The sequence below is a fragment of the Prionailurus viverrinus genome, chromosome D1 (assembly GCF_022837055.1).
Source record: "Prionailurus viverrinus isolate Anna chromosome D1, UM_Priviv_1.0, whole genome shotgun sequence".
Lineage (NCBI taxonomy): Eukaryota > Metazoa > Chordata > Mammalia > Carnivora > Felidae > Prionailurus > Prionailurus viverrinus.
Window position 1 is genome coordinate 53,292,643 of NC_062570.1, and position 24,470 is coordinate 53,317,112.

The following is a 24,470-nucleotide window of genomic DNA, read 5'->3' on the forward strand; positions in this document are numbered from 1 at the left end:
AAGCTGGCGACCTAACAGAACAGGATGACCCTGCCTCCACTTGGAAACAGAACTTGGTTGGTGGCCTGATGCCGCAGAATTGCACACTGAGTTTCCAAGGAAGGCCAGAGAAGAAACTGAAAATGTTCACAGAGCCAGGGTTGGAAGTGGGCACATGGGGGCCCAAGTCGCAGTTTCTTCCGTTCCTGGCTGTGTGACTTCAGGCAACTTTCTTGGTGTTCAGTAAGCATTAGATGTTTTTGACGTTTCAGCTTTGAAATAGGACAGAATTATGTTCCAAAGTCTGGCTGCATCATAGCGAGGGACCCTAAACCAGCCTTCCCAAGATAAAGTAGAGGCACCCCTGGAAAGTGCATACGTGAGCATTCCAAACTTCCAAAGTTATTTATTTTAATGGATGTTAGAAAAAAAATTTAAAAACAACACTTCAAACCTATGACTTCATGGAGATTTTTTTATATAGAATGGTGGTGACTAAAAATTCCTTGAAGTTATTAGCGACTGTCTTGCTATTCTGGAATCCAACTGAGTTGAAAGACTGCCTTTCAGCGGGCCTTAGAGAGAAGGGGCAGGAATAAAATGCAGCACAAACTTTTAAAGACATCCTTTAAAAATAAAGTTAAGCAAAAAATGTGAAGCAATTTGGACAAATTAGTAAAACGATAGAAGAGGTGAGACATCCCTACGGCAAAAATGCGAGGAGCGTTAACGAAAATGACCGTAGCAGGTCTTGGGTGGATCTCTGAACCTCCCTGAGTTACGGTTTTCTGGCCTGGAAAATCTCCCAGGGTGGTTAAGAGGCTCCTGAGAGAATATCCGTAGATGTTACCAGCTCAACAGTACAGACTCATTGTCACATGATAGGGACTCAAATATATGTTTCCTTCACTTTTCCTTAGCCTCATCTTTTTAAGTTAAAAGTGATCTCTGGGATTGGCCAGCCTGGTCTCCTTATTCTGCAGGTGAGGTAACTGAACCAGACTGGGGAAAGACCAGCCCCTCCTTCTTCCTGGGGTCTGATGTGCACAGTGCCTGCTGGAGACCTGACCACCGTCCAAGAGTCTTGGGGGAAGCTGATAAAGCTGATGTGGGAATAAAAAAGAGTTAATAATGTGGGCACTGGTCGTGGTGTAACAGCAGGGGCCAGGGGGCATGATGATCTGCGTGCCACTTTGCAGTAGAGTGCACCTTTCTGGTCCCTGCTCTACAAAATGGTGAACTCTGTACATTAGAAAACAAAAATTAGGAAGATACCCCCAAGTGTTGGGAGTATGTTGAGGTAGTGACATTTTTGTTTGTTCTATTTCTCCTCATATTTCAAAGGTCTTTTGCATTTTTACATTGATGAAAAATAAAAATAAATGCCAAAATGATGGGAAGGCTGAATTTTCTGGGCTGAGGGTTGAACACCATCAGTGCCCTGCTTGGCACATAACTATTAATTATCACACTTCATTTTTCAAATAATTCCCTTCCAGCTCCTGATTGTTAGCAATTTCCCCAGTTATGTGGGATCAGAAGCAGTTGGGAACTGATATCAGGTATAAAACCTCTGATGCGTTTTAGTCCAGTGGTCTCAAGGGATTAATTGTGATCATCTTCTTCTCTTGCAGATGGAAAAGCTGAGACTCAGAGAGGGCTAGTGATCTCCCGGACATTTGGTCAGTAGGTAAGTGCTGATGCTGACAGTGAGCTGGAAACAAGATATACTTCTAATCTCCGCGGCCGAATCTCGTGATTTTTCTGATTTGTACAATTCAAGACAGAATATAAGATGAGTTGGTTGGAGGCATTTGGGTATGCTGTGCACCGTAGTTTCTGTATGTTTTCACTGTTGAGTTGGAATGTTTAACAAGCGAGTTTGTGAAGGCTTCCTGGGCATTGCCTGCCTATATTGGATCTTTCCCGGGGAATGGGAGGGCTCATTAAAACCTGGCCCACGCTGTGGCTAGTTTGACATCATTGACCCTTCCAGAGACCCAGCAGTTTGGTGCATCTAGAACAGGGAGCCCTGGATTAGGGGGTGAGGGGATCTGGGTTTCAGTACTACCATAAGCTGTTCTGTGACCTCGAACAAGCCACTTAACTCACGGGTTCACTGATTCTTTCAAACTGTTTTTCCCCAGAATATTTGGTGCCAGCCCTTTGTGCCAGGTACTGAGGATAACAAGATAAATACAGCACAGGCTTTGCCCTTGAGGCACTCACAGCCCAATTTATGAGCTCCTCCATTTCCTCATTACTGTCTCATCATGAAAATTTCTAACATCTGCTTTGGAGTTTACAGTGTGTAGGGCATTTTGTGATCTTCCCCCAAACTCCATAAGATGGAAAGAAGCTGCTTATTGCCATTTTGCCAAGCAGAAAACCATGGCTCAGAGAGTTGGCAAGACCATGCAGAGAAAACGCTAAAGCTGACCTTGAAGCCAGATTTCCTAACTTCAAAGCATTTGTTTCTGTTAACAGCAAACTATTCTACCTGATGATTTTAGCGTTTGAACCCTACCCCTTAGCAGTGAGTAAAACATTAGGGAGCAACAGGACGGAGCCAATGCTGATGCAAGGCTAATCTTCTGCAGGGGGTACTTTTCTTGTGTCTAGCTGATTATTCCAGAAAACAGTGTCTTCTCTGAGAGTGAAGGCGGCCTTGGGCTCAGAGTAAGCTCGTAGCCAGAAGAAAATATGTCCCAGGCGGAAGCCCAGGGCCACCTCCTCCAGGTGGTTGGGACTCAGCACATCAGAGAGAATCTGCCATGAGCAAGAGGGGCACAGACCCCTTCTCCCGCAGTGGCCCTACTGAATGCTGTTGCTTTCTGCCAGAGCTTAATGATCCCGGTAGCTTCAGCTTTTGCAAGGCTGCCTGGCCTCAGGCAAGACGTGGAAAATGATAGGATTAGAGGCTGTGCTGTTTGTTTGTGGGGATGACAACTTGAGCACGAAGCTCTTGGGCTCCCTCAAAGTCTGCAGTTTCAAAGGGTGTGTGAATAACCTTGGGGACCAGGCCTGGTTTTCCTGCCTTACAGTGTGTGTGTGTGTGTATGTGTGTGTGTGTGTGTGTGTGTGTGTGTGTGTGTGTGGTGAGTGGTGCCCATCCTTGATGAAGATGTACTGACATGTGTGTGGTAGATGGGATGTGCAGGATTTGTGGGGAATGTGTGTGTACAAGTGTGAGGGGTGGAATTCGTATACTGTGTGTGTGTGCATGCACACGCACGCACTTGATCGCTAGGAAGCGATTTATATGAAAAAAAGAAACACTTATGGGTGTAATTTTTCAACAGGACCCAGAAATGGGCTTTTAATAAGTATCATTAAACTCTTACATTACAAGGGGAGGCCAGCCTGTCTTTCATCCTTGCTTGGATCACACAGCTCTCCCTTGCCCTGTTCTTTGGTGTCAGATAAAAACTGCTGTAATTCGTATTGGTCTCTCCAAAGCCTTTGCTCCCCCTTCCTGCTCTCCCCTGCCCCTGCCCTACCCTGGCGCTTGTCTGATCTCTCCGCTTGGACCTCGACACAGACAGGGCTGGTGTCAGGACTGACAGATGATACCTGCGGGTGTGCCTGGAATCTGAGCGTTCTGTGTCTCGCGTTGTTCCAGCAGGAGACTTTAGGGTCTTTGTTTTGGAGGTGCCCCAAGCCGAGAGAGATCGGGGCTCCTTCCTTTCCCTGAGGGTCACTTACAGCCAGCGACACCCGGCAGGACTGTGTGTGTGCAAACCCTTTCCTTTACGGATTGGGTTTCCCCTTGTCTGATGTGGGAGGGGCGAAGCTCTGTTGAAAGGTAGGTTTCGCTCTAGACTGAAAGCATTCTGCCAGGTCTCCTGAGGAAGCCGGTTCCCAGAGTGATTATCTTTCCTGAGCTGAGAGCGAAGTGCTCTGTGACGAGAAGCTTGGCAGGCTTAGCAACAGGCTTATCAAGCGATGCTGCGAGAATGTTCATTCGTGTAAGCAGGCCTGACTTGGTGCAGTTCTGTTCTTCGTGCACTGGCTCAGTTCTGGGGCTGGTATGTTCTGATTTGCATGGCTCCTTTTCCAAGGTTATCCATCCTGTAAGTTGTGGAGTTCTGCCTGCATCGTCCTTGTTCACTCCCCACACTCCCCAGCCCGGGTGAGGGGTTGATTGTGCAGCAGTGTTTGAGGTCTCCTTAGAGGCCACTGGCCCCAGGTAGCAGAGCGCCCCCGGTTGGGGCTCTCATGCCTTCTAGAATATAACAGGCCCTCATCTGTGTCCTAGCTTGGCCTCTTATTACACCAACCTACTCCATTTCTCTTGGCCCTGGGGGACCTGCCCTGTTTGGAATCTTCTGCCTCATCCTTGCCAGCAATTTCATTGGAGTGGCCAGCCTCTGGTCCCTATGGCTCCAGTCATTGGCTCAGAACTGGCTCCAAGCCAGACAAGCCTCTGAACATCACAGCCCTGCCACACATGCTGGGTGGATGTCCTTCCTTGACCTTAACACCTACCCAGACAGACCTTTAGGATTGGGACAATAGCCAACATGAGCTCTTCAGACACCCTTAATCACCCTTAATAAAAAACATGTATTGAGCACCTACTGTGGGCAAGGCACTATGGTAACATCTTAGATACACTTTTTTTTCTAATTTTTATGGCCATTTTTTTCCCAGATAAACTAGGTTTCAAAGAAGTTAACATGGCTAAGAGTATTCAGGTATTCGGTGATAATGCTAGGATTTGAGCCCACATATTTGAACCAAAAAGCTTTGCTCTTGTCTTATATAAAGTGTGTACCACACAATGGCTAGCAAAAAGTGATTGTCACCTTTTAGAGATGGTTCTTTTAAAAGTAATTATTAACAACGGGGCACCTGGGGGGCTCAGTCAGTTAAGTGTCCGACTTCGGCTCAGGTCATGATCTCATAGTTTGTGAGTTCGAGCCTCACATTGGGCTCTGCACTGACAGTGCAGAGCCTGCTTGGGATTCTCTCTTTCTCCCTCTCTCTCTGCCCCTGTCCTGCTCACACACACATACTCTCTCTCTCAAAATAAATAAGTAAACTTAAAAAAATAAAAGTAATTATTAGCAAAGCATTTATCATAGTTCATCCTAATTGTTGGTTGTCTTTTCCCACTGAATGGTAACGTTCTTGAGGGCAGAACCTGTAAGTCCCAGCCAGTAGCAGGATATGAGGCCTGTAGCAACTAATCAACAAATATTTGAGTGATTAAGCATATTAATAATGGCCAGCTTTCCTGATTGCTGACTATGTGCTAGGCAAGGTGCTAAGTGCTTTGTATATGTTATTTTGCTTCATTCTTAAAATAACCATGTAAGGTAGATACTAACTAATGTTATAACTGTTTTCCACCAAAGAAAACAGAGGCTTGAAGAGTTTGGGTAACTTTCTCAGGTTATCGAGCTGAGAGTGGCAAAGCTGGGTGGGAGCCTGGCTTACTGACATGAGAACATGGCGCTCAGCTATAATGTTTTGGTTTGCCTGGATGTTTGGGCCTTCTCCAGATGTCCCAGCATCCCACATAGCCCCAGCCCGTGCCCATGGCTCCTTCAGTAAATTCCTGGAGCTGTCACTCAAATCCAGTGCCTGCATACCAAAGGCTCTATGAAGTTTCCATTCAAGAGGGACAAAGCCAGAGAAGGCTAGGAGGCCACAGTCATCTATTAAAGACAGTATGAAGAGCGGCTAATAACAAGAAAGTAGACTCAATTTGTAAGACACGGGTGGGGCAAAGTCAACATCAGTAGGCACAACATTTTGAAGTCCGTGGAGAACAGTGGTGAAGTGTTTCAGTGGCACTTTCTGGGGCCGTTTGTTAGGCTTGGGAAGTATGCCTGCAGACTCATTGGCGGGTGAGGCCGGGTGAGGGGAAAGGTCTTTGTGCATTGCTCTCAAGGGAGGGCCTTCCCTTCCAGTACCTTCCCAGAAGACCTCACAGGCCAATGCCTTATTTCATCATGTGGAGCTTTATCTTACGCAAGCCGAAGAAATGGTACTCCTCCTTCATTGCCAGCAAGATAATTGAGCCCTTGTGATTTTACCTAGAGGGCAGCAGGAGCATGTGCTTTTAAGTGAAAGGAGAGCAAGCAGCAAGGAGGTAGAGAAGAGCTGGGAGAGAGGGAGCCTTGAAATGCCTGGGCAGGACTAGGATTCCACCTGTTGACTCCTGACCAGGCCAGGGCTCACTCTGCATGACTCCAGGCTACGTCTGGTGTCCCTGGGACGCCAGTGAGGTGCACTGGTGCCTGCCTGTAAATGCTAGAAGGAGACCAACTGCTTTGGGAGACACAAATGAACGCTCTGTGGTCAAGAGAAAAGTAAGCAGAATGACAACACGATGACATATCAGTTTGAGCCTTCATGGGCAAGTCTTTGGGTGGGCTTAGGGCTTTGCTCTTCTGGAGGTGGCTCTGTGCATCCTGAAGGCAGTGGTGCTGCTGGGCCTGTGTGTTGGACCTTGAAGCCCTTACCTCTTTCCCCCATAGCAGTGGTTTTCAAACCATCCTCTGCAGACCCCTGGGGATCTACTGGACTTCTCTCTGGGACTTCTTTGCAGATGGGTGGGCAATTCTCTGTTGGTGCCTGGGCCTCCTCCTGTTCATCCTCTTTTTCCCACGTGGGGCTTCATTGCTGCCAAGACTGATGTTCGCCCCGGATGCACTCCCGTAGCCATACAGTTTGCTGACAGCCAACATCTATCTGCTCTCATTGGCCATCGTGTCTGTTCTGATTGGTTGCTGCCTGTGACACATCAGTTCTTAAATATTTTAAACTTCACTCCTGCTTTTTCAAGCCTTCCTTAGTGCAGACAGAGCCAGGACGCCCCGTGCTGGCTGCATCCTAATGCCGGCACCACTGCTGCAGAACTGAGGCGGTTTTCATCTTTAAGGAGTGCTTGCTGCGCTTCCTTGTCCCACCCAGGGCCTCAGAGTCACCCGACTGTCACCAGTCCCACAGCCACGTGGGGCTCGGCAACTCGCCCGTCCTTCCCACTGCCACCAAAGCGGAGGCCCTGATTTTGCGGCGGTGACAGAACGGGAAGCAAGTTGGTGTTTTCGGCCCCGGTCCCTGGCGTGTCCCTCCAGCAGGCAGGTAGCACGCTCTGTCGTCTGCCCAAGGACATGACTCCCGGATTCACTCCGCTGTGCCTTTGTGAACAAACTGCTTCCTCCAGTGAGCTTCTTGGGCGGAATTCCGTATGTGTGTTTGTTCTTTCCAGCCCCCTTCTTTTACAGAAGGGCACAAGGGATGGCAGAAGTAACGTCCTCTAAAAGAAAGCTCTGGAGGGGCGCCTGGGTGGCGCAGTCGGTTAAGCGTCCGACTTCAGCCAGGTCACGATCTCGCGGTCAGTGAGTTCGAGCCCCACGTCGGGCTCTGGGCTGATGGCTCAGAGCCTGGAGCCTGTTTCCGTTTCTGTGTCTCCCTCTCTCTCTGCCCCTCCCCCGTTCATGCTCTGTCTCTCTCTGTCCCAAAAATAAATAAAAAACGTTGAAAAAAAATTTAAAAAAAATAAAAAATAAAAAAAATAAAAGAAAGCTCCAGGACTTGGGACTCAGGCAAACCACGATTTCTGTCCAGGCTCTGCTCCTCATTAGCTGTTTGACTTTGTGGAAATGGCTTGATGTTCCGGTCTTGGTTTCCTTGTCTGTGAGACGAGGGTGAGGACAAAAAGGACAACTGGCAGGTACCTTGTGCTTGGCAGAGTTTTAGGCATTCTCACAACAGACCCCCTGAAGTAGAAAGCACGAGTCTCTCCTCATCTTCCAGATGAGGAGCTTGAGGCACAGAGTGACAGAGTGACTTTTCCCAGGTCACACAGCTAAATAGCAGAGCCCGTGCTCAAACCCGGGTGGTCTGGCAGCAATGCCCACACGTCAGACCTCTCCAGCTCTATCTCGGGGCTGTGAAGGGACCGATTCCCGAGCAGTGTGGTTGGAGCTGAGGGTGCCCTTCGTACAAGCGGATTCTCTTCTACTCTTGTTCTGTGTCTAATAGAAGGAGGAAAAAGTCCTTCTGTTCACCGAGTGCTACCAGGTGCAGGGGTCATTATTTCCTGTCAATTTCCCAGGTTTTTTTGATATTCTTCCAGTTGTGGAGATGAGGGGACAACAGAATGAGAAGCGGTGTGAGGTAGTGAGCTCCCCGTCAAAGGAATGATCTAAACAGGAACAAGATGGCCCCCTGTTGGGGCTGTACTGGGGATTCTGGCACTGGATCGTTAGATCGCTCCCTATGTTCCACAGCGCTCTTCAGTGCCTGGCCCTGGGTTTGAACCCTCCCAAGTCCCCAGGATTTTGCTGATGTAGAAGGGGAGACAGGAGGGAGTCCCCTGGGCCAATTCCAGCGTCGCAATGTTTTCTAGAGACCATACACCGACGCTGAGCGAGAAGCAGAGGCCAGCTCAGTGGTTTCTGCCCTGTGGCTGGCATCTGTAAGACTAGCAGTCAAGAAACCCAGATTCTAGGCTGGGTTCTGCAGTTGGTTGAGAAATCATTTAACCTCTCTGTACCTTTTATTCAAAAGAAGTAATAATAACTTTAAAGACTTACTGTGTCTATAAACTAACGCATACCTGTAACTTGGGAGCATCAGGCCAATGAGAGTTGTTAGCATATATTGTTCTTCATCCTGGTGACACCTTCATTTTATGATGACTCCCCAAAGTGAGTCAGGGACACCTGCTGTCTCTGTAGGGTTAGAGGCTGGGAGGAAACGTGACTGAGAATGGGTGGCTGAGTCGGTTCAGCATCCGACACTTGATCTCGGCTCAGGTCATGATCTCACAGTTCGTGAGTTCAAGTCCCGCACTGGTCTCTGTGCTAACAATGTGGAGCCTGCTTGGGATTCTCTCTCCTTCTCTCTCTGCCCCTCCCCCCTCATTCTCTCCCTCCCTCCCTCCCTCTCTCTTTCTCTCTCTCAAATAAATAAACTTTTAATAAATAAATAAAAAGAGGAATGGAGCCAACCCTCATTTTAGGTTAGAGAGACTCCAAGCCTAATGCAGAAATCGACCTCTACATAGGCAGGAGAACAAAGAATAGAGAACTTGCCTCTGAGTTTCCTTGCAAACAAGGGAAAAGGGAAAGCTGATGGAGTACGTGTCGTCACTGGCTTACGTTAGGTCTTTGGTGAGGCATAAATGTGGATCTGGGCATGGAGGGGTATAGCTTGTGCAGGAATGGCAAATGCATGGTGTGTTACGTTGGGTTCCTGGGACGAGACTCCAGGGAGATTTGCCTGCAGAGTTCATTGGGTTTACCCTCAGGATCAGCATTTGTAAGGGAGGTAAGATTGGGCAGGGGAGGAGCTGGACTGCAATGCATTCACAGCACAGATATCGACTGTCCCCGCGGGGAGTGGCTGGAGCTGGGATGGCCCTTCAGATACCCCACATTGAGTAAGGGGGAGTCAGTCTTCCTGCCCTCTGCAGCAGCAGCTGTGGGCTGCCCCTGGGTGAGGCCGGTCTCCTGGCCGAGGGCCATGTTCAGAGAGGGACTCCCAGCGAGAGCTGTCAGCAGCCCACAGCAGCAGTCCCTGCAGCTGGAGGAGTGAGTGCCTTCGTCCCAGGTCCCCGAGCGCTGATCTGGGCAACACATCCCAATATCCAGCACACATGGCTTGCAGGCTGCCGTTCTTTTCTTATACCCCACTGCAGACATCGCTAATTGAAACAGCTCTCTTTACCACTGGGTTCCGATGAGGCCTCAGAACGTGTTCAGATACGTTGCCTCAGATAAACATTATCAATCGGTTAGAATTGGCTGGTAAGAGGAAACCCACTTGCCACCTTTGGCCTCTACGTCTGTAGGAGACATTTATCGATGGTGTAATAAGAAGTCTCCAGTGTTATGATTGCTCTTACAAAATTGAACGTTGGCAAACCTTATACAGTTTCCCTGACATGTCCAGTGGAAATGTGGATTTTTTCATACTCTTCCTTATTATCCCCTCTGACCACATTCCCTCTGAGCCCTGACTTGTTTTCCTTTTACCTCTACTACATGCAGTTTTCCCTAGGATTCGTTTCCTTTTCCCAGCTTTCTCTCTCTCTCTCTCTCTCTCTCTCTATCTCTCACCACACATTTTCTCTTCATCTCATCTATTCCCCTTTCAACCATCAGCCCTCCTCAAGCATCCCTCTTTCACCCGTTTACAAGTTACCAATCTCCTGCCAAGCTGGTCCATCTGATTAGCCTGTCTGGCCCTCATAACAGGAGCTCATGACATGTGTGTTTAGCTGGTGAAGGGACGGATGCTTAGAGAGGCCAACATGCTCTCTGAAGGTTGAGACATGTTGCAGGAGAGGGCTGGGCTTTCTCGAAGGTCTGTAGGCTCTCGAAGTCTGTGTTCTTTCTTTTATACCTTTGGGACATTTGTTGGGGCCATCTCGATGATTCCAAGTTCCCCTTGTTGAGTCTTGCCTGGCTGAGAGCTCTGCAGGCCTCAGTTGTTAATCCTACAGGTTATCATGAATCACTGCAGAGTGCTGGTGGACACCTGACCCCACTGGGCAGGTTGGACACTCTTCTGATTTCTGTGAGTGGGGTGATGATGGAGTGCTGGGTGCAGCTTGACCCCTTGCGCCTACCAGTGCTCCATTTCAACTGATTCTGCAGATGTTGCGGAGGTGAGGAGGCTTGGAGATCGCAGATGCACCGTCAGGGTCAATGGGATGGGGTGGGCCCTGGAGCCAACAAACGGCTCTTGAAGAATGAGACTTCGGCCAGTCCAGCGGGCAGCATCACTGAGGGACCCACCTGGGTCTCTGTGCCGAATGCCTGCGCTCTCGTCTGTTATCCTGCTCTTTTGGGAAAGTTGCATTTGGTAAAGGGAAGTCTCTTGCTGTTAGCTGAGGGCTGGCTCCATCAAAACCAAAGGTCAATTAGGCTGTTGTTAAAGAAGACCTGTAGGGGCACCTATTCTGGGCGAGTTAGGAAGCTAAGCCCTTGGGATACAAAAATAAATCAGTGCCTCACCCCTTACCCTTGAAATGCAAACCAGTATTTTTTTGTGTAAACGACAGCATGCGTCCCTGGTGCTGTGGAGCTTCTGTACTCTTACAAGCAGTATGTGGATTCTGCCCTCTACCCTTGAGACTATGACTCCTTTGCACAGGGAGAAATTTGCAACCCTTCTGGTGAGTGGAAAGGAGGCTCACTCTTCTCTCTTATATAGGTTTTCTGTGTGACCTTGGGCAGGACACTTTACCTCTCTGGTCATCAGTGTTACCTCAGTGTCGGTGGAGAAAGTGGCCACTGCAATGCCTCAAGAGTCGACTTTTGGGGAAGCTTCTTGTATAATGTCCTGTGTATGGTAGGTGCCCTATAGATGCTACTATGTTTTCCTTCCCCACTCTCAGCTTATTACTTAATGAGATCAGTGGAGAAGTATTTACTAGATATTGATGACCTACAGAGCATGACTATTTCCCCAAGGAATGCTATAAATCTTTGACGGGTGATCCAGGGCTGAATTTGTTCTCGGGACTCCATCTGGCATGTTTCTCACAGGTCACATACCCAATAACTCCGACTGGCCCTGACTTGGAGAGAGCTCCTCTTCATTTTCTGATTCTTCATCCTGACCCTCCCAGTGTTCCTTCTTAGTAGGATGTAGCCAACATTGCTCAGAAGATGCAGCTGTGGCAAAATAGAAGGGGTCTTGCACCTCAAGCTGGCTTTATGAGAACAGAACACCCTCTTGACCCCTCTAAGACTTAGTCTTCTCATTTCTAAAGTACGGTAATCCTACTTCCTTGCTGGCAGTCTCTGGGGATGGCATGTGACCCTATACACGAGAGCATGCTATAGAACAAATATGTGATCTGTGGTTGTGGATGCTGTCATTATCCTGTGGGTTCCCATCTCTCGACCTGGCCCCAGTAGCTTCCAACGCAAATTCGCAAATGTATTTGGTCTGTACTGAGAACTTGTCCACCAAGCTGTTTGTGGATATCTTTGCTCGGACCCTTCTCGGTGAGCTTGTTTTGGTTATTTATGTCCGTCTTCTCTAAACTCCAGGATATTTAAGAACAAGGTCCACTCTTAGTTCATCTATATCCCCAGTATGGAACAGAGGCTCCATAATTATTTGAATAAATAAATGAAGATGAAAGATAATGGCCACTGTGTGCATCTGCCACACATGTGCTCTGTGTATGTAAGTCCTCAAGGGATCCTCACAGGAGCCCTACTAGGGTCATATTATTCCACTCCCAAGAAAGAGAAATCACAGCCCAGGGAGGTGAAGCCACTGGCTGAAGAGCACACAGTCTAGCAAAGTAAGGGCAACTAGCAGAGAAAGGTTTGTCAACCTCGCAGCCCTGGACTCCAAAGCCAGCTCTCATCTTCTCTACTGGACTGTCACTCTCTCTCCCTCTCTCCTTTTCACACAGTGCGGCCAAACAACATTACAACAACAATAACAGGAAAAAAAGAAAATTACCTTCCATCTCACCACTTCTAACAAGTCAGCTGTTTCCATTTTCCACATTCCCTGCAGTCTCTTTCATGCATATGTTTTTTTTTATAACAGCATCATTGAGATCTAATTCACATGCCATAAAATTCACCCTTTTATGGGTGAACTTTAAATTTTAAATTGTACAATTCAGTGTTTTCCAGTATATTCACAGACTTGTCCAACTATCACCAGTATCTAATTTTAGAACATTTCATTACCCCCAAAAGAAACCCCATGTGCATTAGCGGTCACTCCCCATTCCCTGCTTCCCCAGCCCCCAGCAGCCACTAATCTCTTTCCCTCTGTGGACTTGCTTATGCTGGACGTTTTATTTCAGTAGAATCACATAGTATGTTGGCTCTGTGTCTGATTTCGCACGTTAGCATAACGTTTTCAAGGCTCATCCTAGTTGTAGCATGTATCAGTGCTTCATTCCTTCGTATTGCTGACTGATACACACACATACACACATGTGCATCCACCATTTTGTTTACCCATTTTTTAGTTGTTGTTTCGGTTATTTCTATTTTTTAGCTGTTATGGACAATCCTGCTAAGAACATTCATGTGCAAGTTTGTGTGAACACACACACACACACACACACATATTTTTTTAAGTTTATTTATTTTAAGAGAGAGAGCATGAGCAGGAGAAGGACAGAAAGAGAGAGAGAGAGAGAGAGAGAGAGAGAGAGAGAGAGAGAGAGAAAATCCCCAGTGGGCTCTGCACGGTCAGTGTGGATCCCAGTGTAGGGCTTGGACTCGTGAACCATATGATCATGACCTGAACCGAAACCGAAGGTCGGAGGCTTAACTGACTGAACCACCCAGGCGCTCTGAGCATATATTTTTAGTTCTTTTGTGTTCATACCTAGAAGTGATGTGGGTAGGTCATATGATCATTTTCAGGAGCTGCCAGTCTGTTTTCAAAAGTAGCTGTATCATTTTACAATCCCAGCAGCAATGTAAGAAGTTTCCAATTTTTTTTTTTACATTTTTTTTCCCAACACTTTTTACTGTCTCTCTCTTTTTTAAAAACATTCTTATGGGTTTGAAGTGACATCTCATTATGGCTTTGATTCAGATTTCCCTAATGACTAATGATGTTTAGCATCTTTACTTTTATATCTTCTTTGGAGAAATGTCTACTCAAGTTCTTTGCCCACTTTTTTTTAAGTTTTTTTTTTGTTTTTGCTTTTGAGAGAGAGAGTGCACAAGTGAGGGAGAGGCGAAGAGAGAGGGAGAGAGATTGCAAGCAGGCTCCACACTGCCAGTGCAGACCCCAATGCTGGGCTTGATGTGGAGCGTGATCTCACAAACTGTGAGATTACGACCTGAGCCAAAATCAAGAGCCAACACTTAACCGACTGAGCCACCCAGGTACCCCTTTGCCCATTTCTTAATTGGGTTCTTTTCTTTTTATTGTTGAGTTACAAGAGTTCTTTTTATATTCTGGATACAAGTCACTTGTCCAATATATGGTTTGCAAATATTTTCTACCATTCTGAGTTGTCTTTTCACTTTCTTGATAATATTATTTGAAGCACAAAAGTTGTTAATTTGGATGAAGTCCAATTCATCTTTTTTTTTTTTTTTTTGGTCACTTGTGCTTCAGGTATCACATCTAACAAACCATTGCTTAACCCAAAGTCATGAACACTTGATCCTGTGTGTTCATCTAAGAGTTTTGATCCACTTTGGGTTCATCTTTGTATCTTGTGTGAGGTATGGGACCAACTTCATGCTTCTGCATGTAGATTACCAGTTGTCCTAGCACCATTTTTTGAAAAGGCCATTCTTTCCCCATTGAATTGTCTTGTATTCTTGTCAAAAGTCAGCTGGTCAGAAGTGTGAAGGTTTTTGTGGCACTGGTGGCTCAGTCGGTTAAGTGTCCGACTCTTGATTTTGGCTCAGGTCATGGTCTCATGGTTCATGAATTCAAGCCCCGCATCAGGCTCTGTGCTGACAGTGTGGAGCCTGCTTGGGATTCTCTCTCCCATTCTCTCTGCCCGTCCTCTGCTCATTGTCTCTCTCTCTTTCTCTCTCTCTCTCTGTGTCTCTCTCTCAAAATAAATAAACTTAAAATAAATTATTGTGAGGGTTCATTTATGGACTCTGAGTTCTATTTCATTGATCCATTGATCTATATCCTGATGCCAATATTACACTGTTTTTGATTAGTGTAGCGTCATAGCAGGTTTGAAATTGAGAAATTCGGTCTTCTCAATTTGTTCTTTTTCAAGATTGTTTTGGGTACCTGTGTCTCTTGCATTTGTATATGAATTTTAGGATCCACTTATCAATTTCTTAAAAAAAAACTCAAGCAGGGAGTTTTCAGTAGGGTACACATTGAATCTATAAAGCAAGCTGAGAGAGCTGCCATCAAAATAATATTACGTCTTTCAGTTCATGAACATGGATGTCTTTCCCTTTCTTTGGTGTTTAATGGTATTCACTACTTCACATGACATCCATACTTGTGAAGAAGTCTTGCATTTGTTTGTCAAATGCATTCCTAAATATTTTATGGTTTTTGATGCAGTGGTGAATCGTTTTCTTGTTTTCATTTTTGGGTTGCTCATTGCTAGTATATAGAAAACAAATGACTTTTGTACAATAAGTTTGTATTCTGCAACCTTGAGGGACTCGTTTATTCTAATTTTTCTGTGGATTCATTAAGATTTTCTAGGTACTAGATCTTCTCATCGATCTATGAGAGGAGATAGTTTTCTTCCCCCTTTCCCTAAAATGGATGCCCTTGTTTTATTTATTTATTTATTTATTTATTTATTTATTTATTCATTCATTCATTCATTTATTTATTTATTCATTTATTTATTTGGCTAATTTCCCTGGTTAGAACTTCCAGTATAGTATTGAATAGAAGTGGTGAGAACACACACACTTTATCTTGTTTCTAATCCTAGAGGGAAATAGCCTTTCACCATGAAGTCCAATGTTAGCTGTGGGTTTTCAGATGGCCTTTATCAGGTTGAAGATTCCTTGCATTCATAGTTTGTTACGTTTTTTTCTCATGAAACGGTGTTAGATTTTGTCAAATGCTTTCCTGTCTTTTGACAGGATTTTGATGTTTTTAAGAGGCAGAACTGACACAAGATTTGGTAACAAAGGTCAGGTCTAGACAATGGAGAATTGTCTCAAGTCTGTGAGGGCCTTGTCCTTGAGCATCCCCCATCCCCTGGACTTTTTCTTTATTTCCTTGGCCCTAGAAGGACCATACTCCCAGCTCACTGGGAGGTCAGGCTCAGAAATATTGAATTCTGGTCCTGACTCCCATTTCCAAGCTGGGATGGATAACACTGAATCTCAGTTTTCTCCTTGGTAACACAGAGACATTGACGCCTACTTCTTAGGGTTGTTGTGACAATGAAATGAAATAAGCGTTCTCCAGAAATCTTCAAAATTCTCCACCGCTGGACCAAAGATGTGCCCATTTTGTTATGAAAGCAAGACCATCACTGTCAGGAGCCACATAAACCACGGTTTAAATCTACTCACCGGCTGCTTGACCCTGGACAAATCATTTAACCCTCTGAGCCTCAGTGTTCTCATCTATGAGGTAGAAATGGTAATAATACTTCCCTCATAGGGTTGCTGTGAGAAGACCATGTAACAATCCCTGTGACATCCCCAGGCACATCAGGGATGCTAAGGATTGCCTTTTGAGTCTGAACGCGAACAAGGAAGCCCTGCTTTTCCACTAACACAGGGGCTCCTGGAGGACTGGGCATACATCTCCCTCACCTCTCTATGTGCACAGCCTAATGCCATGGTCAGCATGTAAAGACACTCAGATGTTTTTGCAGCTGAATTTACTTCTATCTCTCAACCTATTACTCTTTCCAGGTTTCTGTCCAGTTAAGAAAAAAAAAAAAGAATTGACTGTGACCTTGTAGAAATATAAATAAGCCAGTAGAGAAAGGAAGATTTTAAATCATCTCATTTTATGAGTTTATTTTGCTGAGTGGGCCAAGCAGGTATTAATCAATTTGGGGCCTCCCTGAGGGGCAGGAAGGGCCCCACAGCTCCCGCTTCCGCTGACCCAGCACGGCTGCCCCAGTTTCTGCAGCCAAAAGGCAGAGCAGCACCTCTTGGGCATTGGGGAGTTAGAAAGTTTAACCTGGGAGAGATGTGTCCTTAATGATGTTTTATACCCAGGGGCTCCAGAGAAGAGTGCTTTGGGGAGGTTAAGTGGGACAGGAGGCTGCAGGAGCCACATGCCAGGGGGCAAGGGTGCAGAGAAATGGGGAATTACACCCTGGAATGGGTCCCAGGGGGAACACGCGTCATTGCAGCAGCCCTAGACACAGGCTTAGTCGTCTGTGCCCCAGACTCACTGCCATCTCCAGTCTGGTTCTCACACTTGCCATCCAGTGCTGCTTCTGTTCCCATTCCAGTGAGAGAGGAAGCTAAGGGACTCCATAAAGCCCAGAACCAGGCCCTGCTGTGTACCACCCCCCCCCCCCCCCCCGCCCATACCCAGCATCACATACTGAGGGCCAGGCTCTGGGATGAGTGGGACAGGGGGCCCCCCTGGAGCTGCTCACTGTGGGCAGACAGCCACAAGAGGATGAAGCAAGGTCTTTGCGGGGAGGGGGGGGCACCCTTTGGAAGCTGCAGTGAATCAGACTGGGGAAAGAGAAAGGGAGGGGGAAGAGGGGTGTGAAAACACTGCAGAACAGCAGGGGATATTTGATATGTATCTTGAAGGATGGGGAAGAGTTTACCGAGCAGACAAGGAAATAAAGGGTATTCCTGGCAGAGGGAAACTCTGCGCAAGGCTCTGAGACCTGGAAGCGTCTGGCATCCTGGAGGAGCCAGGAGAAATTCAGTGGCATAGGAATGGGGAGTGGGGTATTAGGGAGGGGGTTCAAATGGGGAGACAGGTTCTGCCTGGTGAGGAAGGGCCCCGCCCCCCAGGATGGGCTATAAGGAATGGGGACGAGGCGGGGGGCGGGGCTGGGAGAGTGAAGAGGGAAGATGGAGAGACCGAGTGTGGCCTGAAATAGCCCTGAATTAATTCATCACCTGTGAGTAAATGTCTTTGGAGCATCATTAGGTGCTCCCACCTTGCTGGGCTTGACTCTACATACCGATATAGGCTTGACTCTAAAGTAGCCTGTCTCCTCTCCCTGCCAGCCTGCCTGGCTCCTTAACACTGTCTTGTCTGCAGCCTCTCCTCTGACGTTAAGCTCCCTAAGGTCTGTGTTCTTCGTCCTCCACACAGAGCACTCATTCCTGGGCCTTCTGGGCAGAAGGTGATCAGGAAACAGCTGTGAAAATGAATGTAATGACACTGTGGAGGATTCTGGGAAACCATCAGATTGGAAAGCCTCCACAGCTGGTGCCTAGCAAGGCTGTCCCTAAGGTGGCGCACTTTCAGCTTGGAGGGAGCCCCCCCTCCCCCACCCTGGCCCTAATAGCCCCAAGTCTAAGGACACTTAGAAGGCTGAGCCACAGTTGTGTGCCTATGTGTCTGGGGACTCTGCAGATGTAGATGCATATGAACTTGTCCACTCCGTGGGCATGCGCGTCTGGGCCCCTATATGTGGGAGCTGGGAGCACCTGTGTCCCTGGACCCCGTGCACTTGTCTGCATGTGCACATGTTGGCAGGCCTGTGTGATTTCCCTTCAGGCTCTCTTTGTTTCTGTGTGGAAGCAGTACCCCTGTCTCACCTTGGAAACAATCCTGTTGTTTGTGATTTCTTAGTAGTGACAGTGTCACCACCCCCGCCTGTTGCTTGTGCACATGCACACACATACCCAGTACTGCTCAGAAGCTGCTAGCTCTGAGAATTCCCGAGGGACTGCACGGGCCACTTGAGTGGCACGCTAATGGGCCCGCTTTCTTCCTGGGAGAAATGGTCCAGGAAACATTTTTGGAGTGAAATTTTAGGATCGGTTCAATTTCCAAAAAATACGGTGAAGATGAAGGAATAAGATTTGGGGGATTTCCCCTGGCTCTGCTTGCTGGATGAGCTTCTCCTGCGTCTGGAGTCTGGGAAGAGATCCTTCCATTAGGTTCTCAGGAGCTATCAAGCAGGGCCCGGTCTTCGGTTCTGAGTTATTAATCAAAAAACACCGTGAGGGAGGCCGACCGCCCTGGACGGCAGGTGTGGGAGAACAATCCAATGGACAGACACGAGTCCGTTGGTCTGGCCAGTCTCGTTTTCCCAGTGGAGACAAGCACTCATCACTGTGTTTCTAGACTCGATCAGCTGTCTTCACGCGCTCTGCTTCTTTCTCAGTGAATGGCATTGCTGTCCTCAGCCATCAGCAGCTCCTAAATCCTCTTGCGTTAAGTCGTCCTTTGGAACAAGATGGGAAGATAAACAACTGAATGAAGTCAATACCCACTCTTCCCCCATGTATCACTGGTCACTCACACCCTCTCTTGAATCCACCTTCTTCTCTCCAAGTGCATTTGAGAAACCCCGAGGACCTCATTTGGGCTATGCTGCCTCAGGCAGAATTAGCTTTCCTCATTCTCTTTTACTTTGCAGAGACAGAGTTGCAAGACAATGAGCTGAAATCTTGTAGGAAAGCAACTTTGGAACCTTCTGGCCAGTAACACGTTTTGCCCTCTGCCCTCAGTTTATGCTCCCCTATCCCCGGGCCCTTTTCAGGCTGCATTTTAGTGCTGGGTAGTGAGAACTGACCATTACAATAAAGACCTACCCAGAGAAATGCAACATGGATGCCACGCATCCTGGCTCAAGTGCCTTTGGAGTTCCTTTACCTACAGATGGGAAAACCCAGGCTCAGAGACGCTTAACCAGTTACTCCAAGTTGGCCTGACAGAGGCAGGCCCAGAGTTCAAGTCCCCTGACTCAAGTCCTGCTTTGCTTCTCAGACCCTAGCTACGGACCATACAGAGGAATCATACCCATACTGTTTTGCAAGGATTTTCTGCCAGGGTCGAAGCAAATAAACAGTCAAGCAAGGCTTTAGGGCCACCGAGACCTGGGTTCAAATCTCATCTTTACATTGGCTAGCTGTTTGTCATAAAGCCAGTTGAGCCTCAGTGCCCTCATCTGTAAAATAGGGATAACGATCCTACCCCTTTCCTGGGGCTGTTGTAAGATTCAAGGAAATCACATATTGGAAATCCTCGGTGGTATCCCTGGCTCAGAGTAAATTATCAGCAAATGTTAGTGCCTCCTCCATCTGGAAGCTGACAAATTCAATTAACCAGAACCAGCCCCACCCCCATTTCCCAAGCCTCCCCGTTCGCAGAATCATAAATCTTGTGTTGGAAAGGAGCTCCATAAATCATCTGGCACAGCCCCCAGTTAGCAGAGCTCTCACTGTATTTGGCTCAGTGTGGTCCCCAGTCTTTTGCTGGCTCAGCCTGCCTTACTGTAAGCAGAAGAATTCCCACCAGTGCAGCCAAAAAAAAAGGGGGGGGGGAATAATGCTGTCAGTGGATTCCACAAAAGGGCTAATATTAGCTGGGCAGGAGGATGGGAGATGTACCTATATTTAGAATCTGTGTCTTCAGCCCTTTCCTAAAGCAGCAGAAGTTGGGGGAGCGGAGGAGAGGGATGCTTGCCGCCAGCTGACCCTGAGAGGCAGGCAGAGCAGCTGGGCTGGCTCCCCCTTCCTCAGGCTGGTTGGCTTCCTCTGTGCTCAGGAGGTGGGGGAGGGAGCAGGGCAGACGGCCAGCAGAGATGGGGGGAGGCTGCAGAGGGCGCCCCACAGAGCAGCAAGCTGTATGGTGGTGACAGAGTCTTACGAGGGTTACGTCAGGACACCGGAGTGGCTGGGACAGGGCAGTGGGGTGACGTGGAGGGGCAGGGTCTGTAACCCTCTACTCTAAGATGGTGTCCAGAGAGGGATTTTCCTGGCCTGGTCCTCCTGGATGTGCAGGAGATGGAGGCCTGGGTGTCACAGGGGGCCCTGCCGAGGCCCAGAGAGAGCTGTGTCTGACATGTGCCTCACTAGGCCCTTTGTACATCCTCCCTCTCACAGACTGCCTGCTCTTCCTTCTCTGCCCGATAAACTCACCTTGGGCCCGTGTTCCAATCTCTCCCGTGAGAACACTCACTGCTCCCCGGAAGTCCTGCTAGCCCCTGGAGCACTTCTGTGACAATTCCTCTAAGCTGACAGAGCCCCACACAGCTGCGCATGCAGTGGGAACCACATCTCAGGTCTCATTCACTCCATGGTGGGCGCCCTTGTGCAGCACACAACCTGAACAACCACACGTGGCTGCCCTGATAACCCTCCTACACGCAGGTACCGTGTCCCCACACGTGCTGCACACAGCCCTCCTGCCCTCTCTCGCTGCAGCATGCCGTGACTAAAGCAGGGGCCTTGAGCCTTGGGAGCTGAAGGAAACAGCTAGTGGCCTGAGGTCCAGACTAAATTCTTCTATAGCTGGATGCTTCCCAGCAAGGAGCTTCCCCATTCTGGGTCTTAGTTCTCCCAGCCTTAAAATGAGACAGGTGAACTAGATGATCTCCAGGGCCTCTTTTAGCTTTCCAGGCTGTTTATCTGCTCATTTTTAGGTGGCATAGTGAACATGTAATCAAAAAAGCATGTGTGCTCTACCCTTCCCCCCCAAAACAAAACCCACATGGTCCAAAGAGAAATAGAAATTATTTTTGATTTATTTGCCGTCTGGATTTCCTCTCTTTTGCTCCCCTCTGCTGGAACCTTAGGCTGGACCGGAAGGCCTGTCTGTGTAGGATGCTGAAGATTTTACCTGTCACCCAGGGAGAGCCTGCCTCAAATCTCGTTTGCCCTCAGGCTGGGCGTGCAGCTATGGTACTGGGATGGGCCCGGGTCTGGGAGTTTGACTCAGTGAGCCTTTGGAAAGGCTATGAGTCTGCAGCCCATCCAGTGCAGATTTTCTAGCATCCCCTCACCATCTTGAAATGGTTACTGGGCTCCATTTCCTGTCTTTTTTTTTTTTTCCATCTTGCAGAGATGGGCAAGAATCAGGGAGGGCCTGGGGGGTGGAGGCAGGCTGGCAGGAGAAGTGGAAAGCCAAGGATGTGAGTACCTGCCTGGCGGAGTCGTGTTCCTCTCAGGCTTGCCCTTTTGCACGCCATGGGACGGCCTTGTCTTCCCCACCTGCAGAGCGCAAAGCACACAAGACCGTGCCAGACACAGAGGCTCACTTGTCCCGCTTTGCCTGCAGACACGTTGTGCACGTAAATAACTTGAGGGCCGCCAAACATTCCAGGTGAAATGTTTGCATGTGGTTTGTGTCTGAGAAACAGGCATCAAAGAACAAAAAAAAAAAAGTGAAGGATTAAACACACACACGCACAAACACATTGCTCACACGTATCCAGAACCTTGAGTCTTTGAGTATTATTTGTTCTCTCAAAGAGATTGTAACACAGCGATTTTTAGAACTCGGAGAACGTCAGGGCTGGGCGCAGTGTACAAGATTTTTCAGTCTGGTGGATTTCAAACTTTTATTGGCCACAAAAGCCTCTTTTCAAAGGAAGTTTTATAGGGACCCATAATGTTTAAAATAGAGGAGAGCAAGGCAGTCCAGATGAAGTGGGCAGGAAGCAGGTATCTGCTGAGTATAGTGTGAAAGCCACTGAGGTCTCCCAGCCCCTCAAGGAAACCGAGGTGAAGAGAGAGGCACCCTGGCCAAGGCCACATGGCAAGTGAATGATGGCACCGCGAATGGAACCCTGGCCCCACCGAGGGGAAGGTCATTTCCTAGCTGAGCTGAGATGAAATTGCGGCTTCCTTCAGTGGCCCAAGCCATCTAGCTCCTACATCAGGCTGCCACTGTTGCCTGGTTAGGCTTTTTATTTTTTTCCTAGTTTCTAGCAGAATCATTGGGTGCCACAGCCAGAAGTGCCAGCTCAGGGTTTTTTGGTCTCTCTCGTGCCCGGTGCCGGGGTTGCAGCAGCGGACGGGAGGGAAGGGCTCTGGGGTGCTGGTTGCGGCCCAGGGAGCGTCGCCCTCCACGTCAGCGGACCGGCCCCTCTCTTACCCGACTCCCGTAGATTTACTCTGGAAAAATGTAGACGGGATGGAGGGGGCTACCTTACACAAAGGGAAGGCTTGAGAAACTCTCATTAAGAACAAACTTCCCCGGATGAGAAAAGCAGTGACCTGATTTCGTTGACTCCACGGAAACAGGCTGAACTTTCTAAGGGAAGAGAATTAAAGGGAGCAAAATCCCTGTATCTTAAATCTGCAGGACCAGCAATTGTCACATCAGCCTCAGCAAAACGGGGAAGGCAAGGGGCCTGCTGCCTCCCACAGAAGACGTGCCACGGTTTAGGGAGCTAATCCTGTCCCCTGTGGCCAATGGGGAACAATGTCTGCCTTTTTGCCTTTTGTCCTTGGCCCCTGCCACCCAGCTAGGTGTTTGCATTTGACCCATATGTGTCAGGCATTTATGACTTTAGGTGACTTCCCCACACTAGGGCCTCCCTTTTCACAACATGCTTCCTCCCCCCCCGCCTCCCCCCCACCCCCGCATCCCGATTTACCACTCCTGGCCGTTTCAGCCCCTTAGACTCTTCTGCATCTCTCTCCCTGACTACTGGGTGACCTTGAGCAATGCTGAAGCTTGCCGATGCTGTGGATAGAGGAGCCCGGCATCCTTTCTTCCTCTTTCTTCCCTTTGCCTGGATCTTGGAGAGAGCAGAGCTGAAGCCCCCACGCGGTGCTGGCCTGCTGCCCCTGGAGAGCGAGGCTCTGCCCTTCCCTCAGACTGAGGAGCCTCCTTCACCTGTTTGCAAGGTTTGTTCCTAGCATTAAACCTAATAAGCTCACGCCTGACTGTTTGATCCTGAGCTTGTTTGAGGAGTTTAGGCCTTTACGGTGCATTAACATGATGCTCTCGAGGCTTTAGGGGCTCTGTCCGCCTCAGGAGCATAGGTCTTTGGAAGAGGCTTGCCTTGCTGCAGACTTCTGGGGCTCTGCACAGCGTGGGCCTGAGTTCCGGTCCTGGCTGTGCTGCAGGCCAGCCGGGCAACTTTGCCTCTCTGAGCTGCCGTTTCCTCCTCTTAACAATGAGGGGTACCCCAAATAAGATTGTTTGGAAGAGTAATTAAAATAATGTAAGGAAAGTGGCTGGCCCACCATGGGGACTCGGTAAACAGCCATGCCTCACCTTCCTGTGAAGCCTTGAGTAAATCAGAGCTCAGCCAGCACCTTCTACCTAAGTGTCCTGATGGGTTACTCTCCAGGGGACATCAGGGAACATTTGCCATATGTCACAGATTTGAAGACACATGTAATTTAACATTTCAGCGTCTCTGGAATCCCGGTGCATCTTACATGTTATACACATATTATAGTTGAACCGGCGTTGTTGTTGAGATTTTCTTCCTTTTTTCCCCTCAGTGGCTCATAAGGTAATGAGGTATCTTATGACAAAAGCAATTGTAATTAATGACATCTTCAATTCGATGAAATTTAGGTGTTAAGCACTCACCATGTACCTGGTACTATTCTAGACCACTTTACATCAGTCTAATGTGGGCAACAACTATGTAGGGATTGATAGCCACATTTTACAGATGGCAAAACTGAGGCTCCAACAGGTAAAGGGCTTAGCCAGGACACAGACTTATTAAGTTGTGGAATCAGGATTTAAATCGAGAACGCCTGGCTCCAAGGCCTGTCGATAGGTCCGTGGGGAGAGGGACAGTTAGTTTTCCCTTGCTTCTTAGGACCATCTCTGAGCAGATCCATGACCAAGGCCTGAAGGGTGCTTCGTTTTTGCAAGCAAAATCACATATATTTATTGGAGGTGTCTGTTATGTACTAGGCACATCCTAGTACAGTGATAAACAAGATATATGTACAGCTTGAAGTCAAGAAATCCAAGTAATTACAACCCATTTACTACATATTTCAGTGGGACCGTATGAAAGGCTATGGGAACATATGGGAGGGGCCTTTACCCTAGGCTAACAGAGCCATGGGGAATTTCCAGGAGGAAGTGACCTGATTGGAAAGTTAGCCCTGCAGAGTGGGTTAGCGGTGGTGGAGAATGTTCCAGGCAAAGGACAGAGCATG

The 24,470-nt window shown here is 48.1% G+C and overlaps 1 protein-coding gene across 1 annotated transcript in view; it reads left to right on the top strand.

The window, feature by feature from the left end:
* Window positions 1–24,470, top strand: part of TENM4 (teneurin transmembrane protein 4) — a 747,207-nt gene that overhangs the window by 143,336 nt on the left and 579,401 nt on the right. The window contains 1 exon segment of the mRNA XM_047823379.1: window positions 1,614–1,669. The gene's annotated coding sequence lies outside the window, so the exon portion shown is untranslated.